Genomic DNA, 15,253 nt, shown 5'->3' with positions numbered 1-15,253 from the left:
CCACAGGCTCCCTCCCAAAGGCTGCCCAGCCAGGCAGGAGTGATTTGGATAAGGAGATACAAGTCCCCAGCAAGCCGTCTGCTCACCATCACTAGCATAGTCATCCTGTACACGTCCCCAAACCCCATAAGAGCAAAAAAAGACAAAAGCCCCACTATCTGAGAATAAGTGCCCTCCCAAAACTGATTAGAGCAGGGCTGAGGCAATGCTAGCTATTCCAACCATCAGCCACTGTGGGCAGCTGGTAAGTGATAATAAACGTGAGACTCCAGCCATAGGATGTGAATAACAGGTTGGCACTGAGTACAAAACTGCCTGTTGACAAAATAGCTAGCAATATCCATGCAACACAGAGCTTTTATTTTGTTTTCATCCACAGATTTCTTTTTTCAGTAATGACAAACATGATGTTTTCAAAAGGCTTTGTTTCACATCTTGCCAGGTAGAGATTTTTAAAGATTTTTAAGTCAGAAAATCTTTCCAGACTAGGAAAGTCACGTTTGGATCTGTGGACAGTGATGGAAGAAATCTATCTACCCTAGACTTCCACGCTATGAGGAAGCCCAGACCACATTGGAAGGCTGTGTGCAGACGTTCTGGTTGATAGTCTTGCTTGAACTCTCAGCAGATCACCAGCATCAGCTGCCAGCCTTCTGAATGGGCCAGCTTGAAGGTCCAGCACAGTCAAGCTTTCAGAGGACTGCAGCCCAGCCAGTCTGTGGCCTTTGCAACCCCACGTAAGTCTCCAAGTCTGAACTGCCCAGTGGAGCCCTTTCTGAAATCCTAACCCACAAAATAGCAAATGAAATGATTATGTTAAGTAACTTAAAAAACCCAACTAAATAAAAACAAAACCTACCTTGATACAACTAGAGGTCTTTTCAAGTTCACAAACTGCATGCACTTGCTACTAAGGGTCTTAAATTTTATGATCAAGAAAGATACTGAAGGGACCTCACTGGTGGTCCAGTGGTTAAGAATCCGCTTTCTAATGCAGGGGACACGAGTTCAATCCCTGGTCAGGGAACTAAGAGTCTGCATGCCACAGGGAAACTAAACTCTCACACCGTAACTACTGAGTTTGCGTGCTCTAGAGCCCATGTGCCACAGTGAAAGATCTTGTGTGCCCCAACTAAGACCCGATGCAGCCAAATAAGCAAATAAAATTTTGAAAAAGAAGAAAGATACTGAGGCTCCAAATTGGCGAGCGCCTTGCTCAAGGACACCCTACTCTGGACCGCAGGCTTCCTGTCCCTTGGGCTGTGAAGTCCTATTCCTGTCCCCCTTGGTCCCCATTTGCTGGCTGGCTCATCGAACAGAGGCATCTACCGCTGGACCGCAGAGCACCCTCTGCCTGTCTCATTTGTTTACAGAAGATTTTACTCTAACAACTCTTTTCCTCAATGGAAATATCAGTGAGCAGATCTGTCAAATGAACATGCCACCCCAGACCGGCGTCTGAGGCTGCCAGTTCCATAAGAGCAGGGAGGCAGTGTAGCGGGAGAGACAGAGCAGGTGACGCTTCCCTGTGGCCTGAAGGAGGGAGATTGGCTGGGTCACCGGGCCGGCCTCCTGTCAGGAGCAGAAGTGGAGGAGGCATGCTGAACCAGCACTGCTTAGTCAAGCAAACGCTAGTGGGAAACCAACCAAGAAGCAACTTGGCAGCTTCCTAGTGTGGGGGCAGTCTCAGGCACCCCATAGGGGGCCCCAAATGGGCTTTTAGGCATTTGGAGGGTAGCACTGCCTTCTAAAAAAGCAGGTGCACTCAGGAGAGATCGACAGACCCCAGGAGGTTTGTCAAGCCCTTGGCTCTCATCAGAGGACGGACAGGAAAAGTGGTCTTGTGGATATATGGGAGTGAGGGATTGGTCAAGTCTGTGCCCAGGACAGAGACCGAGGCCCCATGGGCCCTTCTATGTGAAAGAAAGCACCCCAGGAAGGCTCCAGGCCTGGGGTCACAGGCCACAGGAGAAAGCCAGATCTGGGCTTCGTGAACCCAATCAATTCACTCCCTCCTCAGCATCACATTTTTCTCATTTATATAAGAGAGACCAAGCCAGAGACGACTGAGATCACTGGTTTTCAGCTTTCTTTCTTTGGTCAAGAAATTCTTTATTCGAATGAAGTCTTATGAAGAATAAAGCAGAAAATCTTACAAATAATAAAGCAAAAAAGAATAAAGCAAAGCTGCCTTGGTTAAAGATGATGGTGGTGGTGGTAGTAGCCAAGGACCCAATCACTGGGCTCCAGCTCCTCCTTGACTTCTTACTTCTGATTTCTCATTTCTAAGTATCTATGATTTTAAAATCATATTCCCACTAGCTTTTTCGGGGAAATTTTGGACTTGTGCAAATCCCAGGTTTAAATTGCTGTGTTTTCTTTCAGTCCGTTGTAATTTGCAGTGAGTAAAATACCTAGTTTACACTCTGTTTCTTCATCTGTAAAGTGTATCCTATACTACTTACTCTCCAGGGTTCTTAGGAGATTAAAGTGCCCTGGCAGAGAATCTGGCATCCATCACGTTTATCCTGTCTTCCATTTGCATAGGCTGGTTTTGCATCCCATATCTCCTGCAGGCTCTGTTCTGGGTAGATTGTGGGCCAGGCACTGTGTTGGGTAGTCGGTAGTGGGTTTTTAAAAATAAATAAGGCAAGACCAATCACTTCATGGAATTCATGAAAATTCCTATACAATTTGTTTAAGCAAATGAATATGTTTAAACCTAGATGCAGAACTTCTTATTTATCTTGACTGATGTTCACTTTATAGCTTTGGGTATGTCTCCTGGCTTGGTTTGAATTTTTTTCCGTCTTGAAACTTAATAGTTATCTTATCTTTCTTTATCTACAAGTGTAATAAAGTTCAGTTCAGTTGCTCAGTCGTGTATGACTGTTTGTGACACTATGGACTCCAGCACGCCAGGCTTCCTTGTCCATCACCAACTCCTGGAGCTTGCTCAGATTCATGTCCATTGAGTCAGTAATGCCATCCAACCATCTCATCTTCTGTCGTCCCTTCTCCTCCCGCCTTCAATCTTTCCCAGCATCAGGGTCTTTTCCAATGAGTCAGTTCTTCACATCAGGTAGCCAAAGTATTGGAGCTTCAGCTTCAGCGTCAGTCCTTCCAATGAATATTCAGGACTGATTTCCTTTTGGATGGACTGGTTGGATCTCCTTGCAGTCCAAGGGACTCTCAACAGTCTTCTCCAACACCACAGTTCAAAAGCATCAATTTTTTGGCACTCAACTTTCTTTATGGTCCAACTCTCACATCTCTACATGACTACTGGAAAAACCATAGCTTTGACTAGACGGACCTTTGTTGGCAAAGTAATGTCTCTGCTTTTTAATGTGCTAAGTTGGTCATAGCTTTGCTTCCAAGGAGCAAGCGTCTTTTAATTTCATGGCTGCAGTCACCATCTGCAGTGATTTTGGAGCCCCTAAAAATAAAGTCTCTCACGGTTTCCATTGTTTTCCCATCTATTTGCCGTGAAGTGTAACCAAAATAGTTCCCATATCTTCCTGTTATCATGACTGAGATGGTGAAAAGCACTAGGCCATGAGCAATGGTGCAGATCTTCCCACCAAACTGGTTCTAATATTTTCATCAACCCCGTGGCAGTTCAGCCAGTTCAAAAGTTTCTCTCTCTCTCCTATGCTCACTCCTATACCTATAAAATGAAACATTTTATAATGCTGTAAAATAAATTTTTGATATACACAATAATAATTTTACATGTGTGCATAAATATAACTGTTTCATACACATTTTCAGAACAGTCCCATTTTGTTTGGCTTCTCTTCCCTCTCCAATCTTCTGTTCACAACACTTTCCACTACCAGCCCTAGGCCTTCTCTGGGTAACCTAGGTTAACAAACAGTGTGGGTTGTGTGTCCTTCTATATTTTTCCATATACATATACATATATACACACACACCATACACACACATGTACATACACAGGCACACCATATGAATGTTGTTTTTTTTAATATTTACTTACTTATTTTTGGCTGCACTGGGTCTTCGTTGCTGTATGTGGGCTTTCTCTAGTTGTAGTGAATGAGGGCTCCTCTCTAGTTGCAGTGCACGGGCCGCTGACTGTGGTGGCCTCTCCTATTGCAGAGCATAGGCTCAGTAGTTGTGACATAAGGGCTTAGTTGCTCCATGGCATAAGGGATTTTCTTGGATGAGGTATTGAACTTGTTTCTCCCACATTAGCAAGTGGATTCCTAACTGTTAGACCACCAGGGAAGTCCAAACATTGGGGTTATTTTTTCCGTGTTTTACATTAATTGGGTACTATCTTACACACTTTTCTTTATCTTTATTTTCTTATCATCAATAACTTGTAAAAATTATTCCTAGTCAACCATCAGAGCTCTAATACACTTTGTTAAAGGGTTATATAACAGACTATCCAGTGAAAAATGGGTCATTATTTATTCAACTCTTCCTAATTGGATAGGCATTTACCCTTTTTCTATATAAGCAACAACTATTCTTGCGTATATGTCCTCATGAACTGGTGCTTTTATTTCTAGGGGATAAATTATAAGAAATGAGATGGCTCTTAATGTTAATATCTAATTTTAATAGATGTTGGTGGATCATTTCCCAAAATGGCCATAATAATTCAGATTTCCATATCCAAGCCCAGAGTGGGTGTTCCCACTGATAGTTCCCCAGAGTAGGTCTTTTAATTTTTGCATACCTGCTATATTAACTTCTTGTATTTTAATCTCTCATGTCTTTGTGTTTTTGTTTACTTTCATATTACTAATTTCTTTCATTTCTCCTAATCAAGTTTGTGAGGAGATATTTCACCTTATTGTTCTTTCCAAAATACTGGTTTTAGATTTATTGTCCCTTTCTCTTATTTGAAATCTCTTCCTAGCTCAATTTCAGCTTTTGTCTTTATGAGTTTCCTATTCCTAGATTAAAAAAAAAATTTCTTTATCTTATTAATTTCTTGAATTCTGAAATGTTTTAACTTTAATTTTAAATAAAAAAGGCATTTTAAGCATGTTCATTCTTATTAGCATGGCTTTTCTGACTCATAGGTTATGTATAAAATGTTCTTTTCACTGACTTGTATAGAATTTGTAATATCTCTTTTGATTTTTCTCTCAGTTCAATGATTTTTTAAGATTGTATATTTTAACTTCTGAGTAGTTAAGATTCTGGTCATTTTTTGTTACATATTTCTATCTTATTGGAATAGCATCAGAGAATGTGGCCTCTATTTTAATCTATATAATGTCTACTTCTTAGAATATTCAAAACATTTCTTTTGGGGAAAGAACATGATCAATATTTTATATGGTTTGTTAACACAGAATAAGTATATTCTGATTCAAAGCAATTATAGATTTTATATATAGTCAAGATTATTGATTTTAAAAAATTTGTCTATGCCCATATTTAATTTATTGGATATGAAATATTCAGATGGAATTATATTGAAATCTTTCTGTATAATTAAAAAAATCAAGTTCTTCTTACATTCCTAAAAGCTTTAGCTTTATAAATTTAGCTGATACATTGCTTTGTGCATACCTTTTATGAAATAACTTCTTCATCAATTGTACCACTTGTGTTATGCACCATCCCTTTTTTTGTCCTGATTCGTGTTTAACCTTGAATTCTACTTTGTCTATTATTAAACATTGCCATTCTTGCTTTTTATTTGTTTGCATTTGCCTGGTATTCCTCTTCCCATTCCTTTAATTTGAACCTTTCATTAACTATTTCCTCTAAGTGTATTTATTTAAACAGTGTATAAATGTTTTTGGTTTTTAACTCTCTGTGACATTCAGTGAGACAATTCTGCTTGTTCACATATGGTTCAATAACTTACATTCCTACTTCTTCTTCCCTATCATATTGCTTTATAGTTATAATTTATTTTATATTACTTTTCTTTGTCTTTATCTTCATCGGTTTAATTAAATTGTTACTCATCTTATTTTTCCCTTTGTTAATTTATAGGTCTTAACACAACTGTTAGATTAATGTTTTCCTTCACTGTCCTTGTATTCCAAGTCAAACACTGTTTTCTCTATTATTATTTGAAGCAATAATTTTACCAACTATTTTACCAAACAAGGCAGTCTATTTTCATGCTACTTCCCTGTTCTTACTATGAGATAAAACCATTAGAGTTCCATCACTTTTTTCTCCCCCTTTTCCTTTCTCCCAATCCTGGAAGAGGCATCTGGGATACCTCTCACTCCCTTCCCCAACCACTGCTCCCGTTAACCTCAGTTCAGTTCAGTCGCTCAGTCGTGTCCGACTCTTTGTGACCCCATGAATTGTAGCACGCCAGGCCTCTCTGTCCATCACCAACTCCCAGAGTCTACCCAAACCCATGTCCATCGAGTCGGTGATGCCATCCAACCATCTCATCCTCTGTCGTCCCCTTCTCCTTCCGCCCCCAATCCTACCCAGCATTAGGGTCTTTTCCAATCAGTCAACACTTCGCATGAGGTGGCCAAAGTATTGGAGTTTCAGCTTCAACATCAGACCTTCCAATGAACACCCAGGATTGACCTCTTTTAGGATGGATTGATTGGATCTCCTTGCAGTCCAAGGGACTCTCAAGGGTCTTCTCCAACACCACAGTTCAAAAGCATCAATTCTGCGGCGCTCAGCTTTCTTCACCGTCCAACTCTCACATCCATACATGACCACTGGAAAAACCATAGCCTTGACTAGACGGACTTTTGTTGGCAAAGTAATGTCTCTGCTTTTAAATGTGCTATCTAGGTTGGCCATAACCTTCCCTCCAAGGAGTAAGCGTCTTTTAATTTCATGGTTGCAGTCACCATCAGCAGTGATTCTGGAGCCCCAAAAAATAAAGTCTGACACTGTTTCCACTGTTTCCCCATCTATTTCCCATGAAGTGATGTTAACCTAGTGTTGCTCAAATAGTTTAGTGCCGTTAGTTCTAGGTTATTCTTATAGTGCATATTTCCATAAAATTCATTATTCTCCATTCAGAAAGCTTTTCCTGTTATTTGCTTAATTATTATCTTTTTTGTCACGTTCTTACTTTTCTTCTAGAATCCTAATACTAGAACCCTAATATTAGGTTTCGCTGTTCCATCCTCGAACTCTTTGGTTTTTTCCTCTGCAATTTTCATCTCTTTATATTTTTGCTCTATGCATTAGTATCTATAATTTCCATTATGAGCTTCCCAAGTGGCACCAGTGGTAATGAATCTGCCTGCCAATGTGGGAGACACAAGAGACATAGGTTCGGGAAGATCCCCTGGAGTAGGAAATGGCAAGCCACTCCAGTATTCTTGCCTGGAAAATTACATGGACAGAGGCCACTAATTCAGGCCTCAACCACTGCCATCTTTTCCTTTCCTTCCCCTGTCATATTGCTTAGCGGGAAATCTATATTTTAGCTTCAGAATGTCTTTGTGTGTGTGTTTACTGCTCTTGATTATCAAGTGCTCTATTTTTCTGTTCTGTCTCAGCGAGAAGGAACTTGGAGGCAGTTATAACCATGGATATAAAAGAAATTAAAATACTTAAAAGAGAATAATATATACAACGTACTGGCCATAACTTTAAAATCTAGAAGAAATGGATGATTTCCCAGCCAGTAGATTTTCAAAATTTACCCTAGAAGAAGTGGAGCACTTGAAAAGACTAACTATCATAGAAGAGAAAAGAAAGTCATTAAATATCTACCACCACCTGGGAGGTGGGGATTACAGCTGGGTTTTATCTAACATTTAGGGTCAAGAGAGGAGCTTTCTTTGCCTCGGTATGCATTTTGTCTGGTAGGTCGTCCTTCTCTGGGCCCCAGAATGGTGTCACAGGTGAGGTTCCCTGGGAAGAAGACTGACAGGGAGAAGGGCTCATCTCTGCAGGGGAGGGAAGGAAGCAGGAGCGGGAAGAGAGAGAAGTTGGGTTATCATGGGCAGTCTCTACAGAGCCTGACTCTATGAAGGGTTCTAAAATTATGGCCTTTCAGGGCTGTCAGGGCTGATGTGAGGGGGCTGGGCTTATACCCTTACACCACCAAGGTGTTTGATGTTGTCTGCCCTCAAAAGTGGGCATGACTTTGAATGTACTAAAGTAATCCCCAAAGAGAGCTGACTGGCAGTGGTGTGCTATCTGTGCACAGGGCTCTCAGAAGCTCAGGGAGGAAGGGAGAGGAAGTCCTTCAGTTCCACAGGTGAGTCTGGGTGGCACATTACAGCATCCACTACAGAAGGGTTGTTATTTTCCTCTGTGGCTCCCCGAGTTTCTGGTCTGTTATTGGACTATCACAACAGGTATCTGTCCCCAAATTTCTGGATGATGAAGCAGTCCCCTCACCGTGGACCATTGCTGCTTTACTGTGTAGCAGATGAAGTGTTGATCCCTGTGAGATGTCTAGAGGACAACTCCCTGGCCCCTTCTATCCTCTAAGCCATCAGAACATGAAAGAAAAGACTCAGATAATTTATCCAGCTCTCTCTTGACCAGGTACATGGAAACAGAGGGAAGGCAGGGGAGGGGAGGCATATCCCCTGAAGGTGCACAGATTTCTTTTCTCCCAGGACCTGCTGCTTTACCATGCTGGCTGCCCTCATCATCAGAGGAGAAAGTCTTATGTCAGTTTCCTTGACCATGACTCCCCTGGTGCCCAGTCCCCAGCAGCTGTTTGACTTGGGAAAATCAAACAGATTAGAGTTGACAGGCTGCCTTCTCCTCACAATCCCCTCTTTCCCTACCTTTCTCACCTCGTCCATGAGAATCATGTAAAATATTTTGCTAGTTGAGTAGCTGAAATCAACATGCTAATTCAGCAGCCAGTGGACCCAGTGACAACTGGGCTGGAGGTGGAAAAGAGGCAAACACACTTCATTTGGAGGCAAGGGAGAAGTTTAACCAGTCATCAGACAGCTCCTTGAGGCACTAGTGGTAAAGAACCCACCTGCCAATACAGGAAACATAGGAAACCCGGGTTCAATCCCTGGATCTGGAAGATCCCCTAGAGGAGGGCCTGGCAACCACTCCTGGAGAATTGCCTGGAGAATCCTATGGAGAGAGGAACCTGGCAGGCTTCAGTCCATGCTGTCGCAAAGAGTCAGACATGACTGAAGTGACTTGGCACACACAGACAGCTCCTTAATTGTGAGCTGAATATTCATTGGAAGAACTGATGCTGAAGCTGAAGCTCCAATACTTTGGCCATCTGATGTGATGAGCTGACTCATTGGAAAAGACCCTGATGCTAGGAAAGATTGAGGGAAAGAGGAGAAGGGGACAGCAGAGGATGAAATGGTTAGATAACATCAGTGACTCAATGGACATGAGTTTGAGCAAACTCCGGGAGACAGTGAAGGCCATGGAAGCCTGGCAAGCTGCAGTCCGTGGGGTCACAGAGAGTTGGACACAACTGAACAATTGAACAACAACAGCAACAAAAGCCCTGAGTTAGGACCTGAGTGGAACTCAGAAAAGAACAATTAGCGAATTCCAGGAGACAGCATTCTCTGCATGTACTTCCATCCAGAGATCAATGTTTATGTATTTAAGTAAAGCCTTATGTCTTATATATGAGTGTGAGCAGGTGGAAATGTTTACTCAGCCTGAATCCCTGGTTGCAGCTCTCTCTGTGATCCTGCTCCTTTGAAATTCAAACATATTCATGAGGCTGAAATAGGAAAGCTCTTTATTAAGGCAGAAGAGGCTCTCTCTAAAAAAAAAAAAAGAACTCTCAACCCCATATATATGTTTGGAAATAGATGTGTTAATGGAAGTGTCCCTGTCGTGGAGGAACAAGGAGCTGATGAGTCCTGGGAGGGCTGCCCCAGTGCACACAGCGGGTGAGGGTTAAACCCCGCTAGCAATTCTGACTTCGCAATCCCAACCCAGCTGGAGAGGAAGAAAGAAAGGCAGGCGGGGAGAGGAACGCACGGAAGGGAGAGCTCTGGGTGCACAGGGAGCTCCGTCTGAGCACGGGTGTGGGAAGGAGACACACAAAAAGCAGACTCATAGCCAAGGACAAATGCTAAAGTACGCTCTGAGGAGTTAAGAGTGGTGGCCAAGAAGCCTCACTATTTGAATGAACTGAGGTTTGGAAGAAAAAAATCATCGACAAAAAAAATTATTTCTTTCTTTCATTTTGTTTGGAGCCAGGAAAGGATGGATTTGGCTGCTCCTTGGAGGCACTAGGGTTCTCTGCTGCAGGTGACCAGGTGTTCCCCTGGCCACAGGGGAGGCAGGTGTGTAGCCGACCGCACTGTGAATGGGGCACAGAGGGAAAGCATAAGAACCCAAACCTCTCTCATTGTTTTCCTTGTGAGGGGTTTTCACATGGTTGGGGGGGATGGAGAGGGCTTGATGTGGGAGGTGAAGCCCAGCAAAGGTCAAGAGATGGAGAGGGCATAGCAGCTGAGGGTGGCCAGGGGTGGAGGAGGGCAACCACTGAGCTTGCTGCAGGCTAGCCCCACAAAGCCCTGCACGTGTGGGCTCCCACAAACTCTGTTTCAAACAGGACAACAGCTCGATGATGTGACCTCAAGGAATCCACTGTCTGGACTCTCAAGACTCAGAAATGACAAGGGAGGGAGGCAAGAATGCTCATACAACAAATGCAATGTTGACATTCAAAACTGAAAACCAGAACAAGTCCATTTCCAAATAGGAAACTGAAGGACATTGACGTTAGTGTTAATTCCTGGAAAAACCTCTAAATCCAGCCTGTTTGTAAGTGCTTCAGGAAGAAAGCAGGCCAGTCAGTGAGGGCTCATGAAAAAAGATATGCAAATAGAGGTAACTCTGTTTTAATAGGGTGAATCTGGTTGATCAGGGTGTCTGAACTTCAGCAAACCATTCTGTATCTCTCTGGGTAGTCTGGTCTGCAAGGGAAGAGCATGTGGGCCACATGACAGTAAGAGGGTTTGTGGGGGGTTGAAGACGCATCCCAAAGAGTGTTGGTGAGTGGCAGGGTTTCCTGTGGTCTATGCAAGGACCTGCTTTCAGCCAGATTCTGCTTTGTTTAATAGGGAGACAGGTAAGCACAGTAGTTGAAAGCAGTATTTGAGTTGAATGAGCTATCCACACTTAAATTTTGGCTCAGTCACTTACCAGATGGGTGATCAAAAAAACTTACCTTATTTTTCTTGGCCTCAGTTTCCCCATTTGTAAAATGGAAGATAATTCTACCCCTACTTACCAAATTAAATACATATACATGTACATATGGGCTTTCCTGGTGGCTCAGTGGTGAAAAATTCTCTTGCTAATGTGGGAGACACAGGTTCCATACCTGGGTTGAGAAGATCCCCTGGAGGAAGAAATGGAAACCCACTCCAGTATTCTTGCCTGGAGAATCCCATGGATAAAAGAGCCTGGCGGGCTACAGTCCATGAGGTCACAAAAAAAGAGTTGGACATGACTTAGCGACTAAATAACAGCATACACATACATATACATATATATATATATATATGTTTGTCTACATATACATGAAAGTGTGAAAGTGTTTGTCACTAAGTTGTGTCTGACTTTTTGTGACCCCATGGGCTGTAGCTGACCAGGCCGTTTTGTCCATGGACATACACACACACATACATATCTATATCCTGTGCATATATATGTATGTGCATATATATATATCTCATATATGCTCAGCACAAGTGTGGAATATTGTGTACACTGAACAATGATCTTTGGGTAACGGGTGTTTATCTATGTGCATTATCATCTCTTCTTCCAGAAGGAGGAGCAGGAGCTCATGTTCTTGAAGGGCAGGTCTTGATGGCTCCCAGGGTATGAATGCAAGAGAACATCAAGGATTTTATGAAAGGGAAAAATTTAAAGTTGGAGTAAGTCTAAAAGAAAATAGTAAATCCTGAACAGATTTGCTAAATGAGAATGGATTGCAGCACTCTGGCCAGGGGGAAATTTAGGAGTTAGTGCGGCAATTACAGCCCTCCCAGAGTTATAGGGCACACTAGAGAGTCTTTAACCAATGCCCTGTAGCTGGAAGAGTAATTCACCAAGCTGGGCTGTACGTCTAAAGAGAAGCCTTGCTGGAGACCAAGCGGTTTTTCCCTTCCAAATTAAAAAGCAATTTACATTCTTAAATCACAAGCTGCTGAGTTCTCCCCCACACCACTATGCAAATCTTTTTCTATAGGCAGATAGATTGAGACAGCAGTAAAAAAAAAAAAATAAGTAAAGCTCCATACATTTAAACCTCTTCTGCTCTCTACTTAGGACGAAGTAGAGCAAATGTCCCCATCCTTGCCCACATCGCTTGAAGAGGCCAGCTGGGTCTCCCCTGTTCCCTCAGTCCAGTCACTTGCTGAACATTTGCGGCTGCTGCTGCTGTGAGCAGTCGTGTCTGACTCTTTTGTGACCCCGTGGACTGTAGCCTGCCAGGTTCCTCTGTCCATGGGATTATCCAGGCAAGAACACTGGAGTGGGTAGCCATTCCCATCTCCAGGGGATCTTCCTGACCCAGGGAATGAACCTGAGTCTCCTGTGTTTCCTGCATTGCAGGTGGATTCTTTACCACTGAGCCATCAGGGAAGCCTGAACATCTGGTAGGTGTGAGACAAAGTCTGGGCCTCCACCTGAACTGCCAGCTCAACATGGGAAGCAGAGAGCTAATCCAGTCCTAGGTGTCCAGCTGGATCCCCAGGAAGAGTTGTGTGTCGTGCTCAGTCACTTCAGTCATGTCCGACTCTTTGCAATCCCATGTGGACTGCATCCCCCCAGGCCCCTCTGTCCATAGGACTCTCCAGGCAGGAATACTGAAGTTGGTTGCCATGCCCTTCTCCAGGGGATCTTCCCGACTCATGGATCAAGCCCATGTTTCCTGTGTCTCCTGCACTGGCAGGCAGATTCTTTACCACTGGGAAACCAAGAAAGAGCTAGGTGATGTTAAAATAAAATGGAAGGAATTAATAGCTGTTGAGTATCTATTATGCTATATGAGCTCTTTAGTGGTGATCCTCATAGAAGAAAGCCCTGTCAATGTCATTATTCTCAGTTTACCAAGGAGGAAGAACAATGAGCATCAGTGAGGTGAGAATTCTTCCAGGTTCCAGTGAGAGAAATCCAACTCAAAGCAGATTCAGGGGCTTCCCTGGTGGCTGGCTCAGTGGTAAAGAATCCGCCTCCTTATGCAGGAGACAGAGGTTAGATCCCTGATCCGGGAAGATCCCAAGTGCTATGGGGCTACTAAGCCCATGCACCACAACTACTGACCCTGTGGTCTAGAGCCCGGGAACCACAACTACTGGGCGGTGCCGCAACCAATGAAGCCCAGGCGCCCTAGAGCCACTCTCCACAACAAGAGAAGCCATCACAATGGGAAGCCTGAGCACCACAACAAAGAGTAGCCCCTGCTCACTACAATTAGAGAAAAGCCAGTGCAGTAATAAAGACCTATCACAGCCAAAAATAAATAAACGAATAAAATTACTTTTTTAAAAAGCAGATCCAGCAGGAATGGGGGTTCAGGGGAAGGATGCTGGGGTGATAAGGAGGTACACATCACAAGCTTTACTGCAGCGCTCTGGGCTATATTATCAACAAAACACACTACCTGTTGAACAGGACATTTCATCCCCTTCCCCTCATTCACTTGAAGCCTATAGCTCATCACAAGGTAGAGAGAGAGGGCTTATAAAGCCAAAGCATTTCATTACCCTCACTGTCCAAGGCAGGGATGCAATGGAGCAAGCTGGGGAGGAGCAGAGAGGGCAGTTGTTTTTTCCAGAGCAGGGTGTGAGCCCCCGGAGGGTGGGACACAGTGTCTTCTCTTTTGGCTCTACACCCCATGTGCCAGCTCCAGAAATGCAAGATCAGTGATGTGGCTGGTGGTCTTGATGGCTGACCCCTGAACAGGCAGCCAACCTGCTCAGCCACTCCAGTCCTTGCAGCCTGGAGACAGACACCCCTGTCCCAACCATGGGTGTCCTCCTTCCCTCTCTGTCCTCTTGTCACCCAGGCCCTTGTCAAGCTGCAGGAAGCCACTGGGTCTTGGGTGAGAAGGTTGAAGAGCCCCAGGCTGTGGCTTCTCTCTTGGGTGGAACATTCTTCTAGAGTACCCAGCTTCCTACTGCTTCTGAGCCTTTGAATTCGTAACCCAGTCTCCCAAGTTCTCCCCAATGATGGCAGATTCTCACAAATACCCAGTACCTGGCACCTCGCTTGGGCCAGTCACCTCCCACAGAAGGACGGAGTCTCTCAAGCAGCCTGGAAGATGCTCTCTAGCTCCAGTTGCATTGGGATCTTGTCTATTCTTTCTGAAGCCTGATGTGCAGTCCATACATCTGTCATCAGCCAGGTGTTGCCTGTCTACCTGGGCTCCATCCATCCTTTGTCAGGGGCTACAGAGTCTCCAGAGAATGAGAAGATGGAGGTTGCCCCTCAAGGAATCTCTGGGAGACGAAGTATAGGCACAACCACCCCCTTGGAGAACTGCGTAGAGCAGTTTGGGTTGCAGGTGGGCTGGACATCCAGGAAGCTGGGAGCTGGAGCAGCTGGTCAGGAAGAACCTCGTGGGTGGCTGGGTGAGAGTTGGTGGGAGAGGATATTCCGTGGGGAGGTGAGAGGGTGTAGGAGCTTGGAGGAGGGGAATTTGTAGGGGTGGAGTAGGCGGGTGGCATGTCATCCTCTACCTATGTCTTATGCTCAGATCACGTGTATGGCCTCTGGGACTACAGGCACTGCTTCTTGCTCCAAAGCATTTGCCCCTCCTGTCCAAATCCTTCTTTCCTCCTGCAATTCCTTCAGAACCCTGCAAAGGGGGCCTTCTCCCCAAAGCCCACAGACCAGGAGTGTGAATCACTTGGTCTATACCTCCTCCTCCATTTGCAGCCTGGACTTCACATGGCCTCTCTCTCCCTCGGCTGGGCCCTCCCCCAGGACAGACCACATCTTACCTTACTTGTCCTTGACTCCCAGTGCCCAAAATGAGGCTCAGCACACAGCAGTTTGCCAGAAACACCGACTGGGTTAATCTGAGCTGCTGGCCAAGCCCAGCCCGAGGGCCTCTTTCCTCTATGAGTGTGTCCATTCTGTTCAGATGCTGGTCCTCTCCCCTTGCTGCCCTGCATCTCGGCTCCTCCCCTTCAGCCCTGCCAGTTACCCCCAGTGATACTTGGGCCACTTACTTTAAGTCTTGGGCCTCAGGCTCCTCCTTCATGTCAGTCAGTTATAAAGGGGTCTCCACATGGAGAGGTTATGACACTTACAGGGCCCAGAGACTGTCACCTTGGAGGCCCTT

Source organism: Giraffa tippelskirchi, chromosome 3 (assembly GCF_054371585.1).
Source record: "Giraffa tippelskirchi isolate mGirTip1 chromosome 3, T2T-mGirTip1v1.2.pri, whole genome shotgun sequence".
NCBI lineage: Eukaryota > Metazoa > Chordata > Mammalia > Artiodactyla > Giraffidae > Giraffa > Giraffa tippelskirchi.
This window is presented reverse-complemented; position numbering follows the sequence as displayed.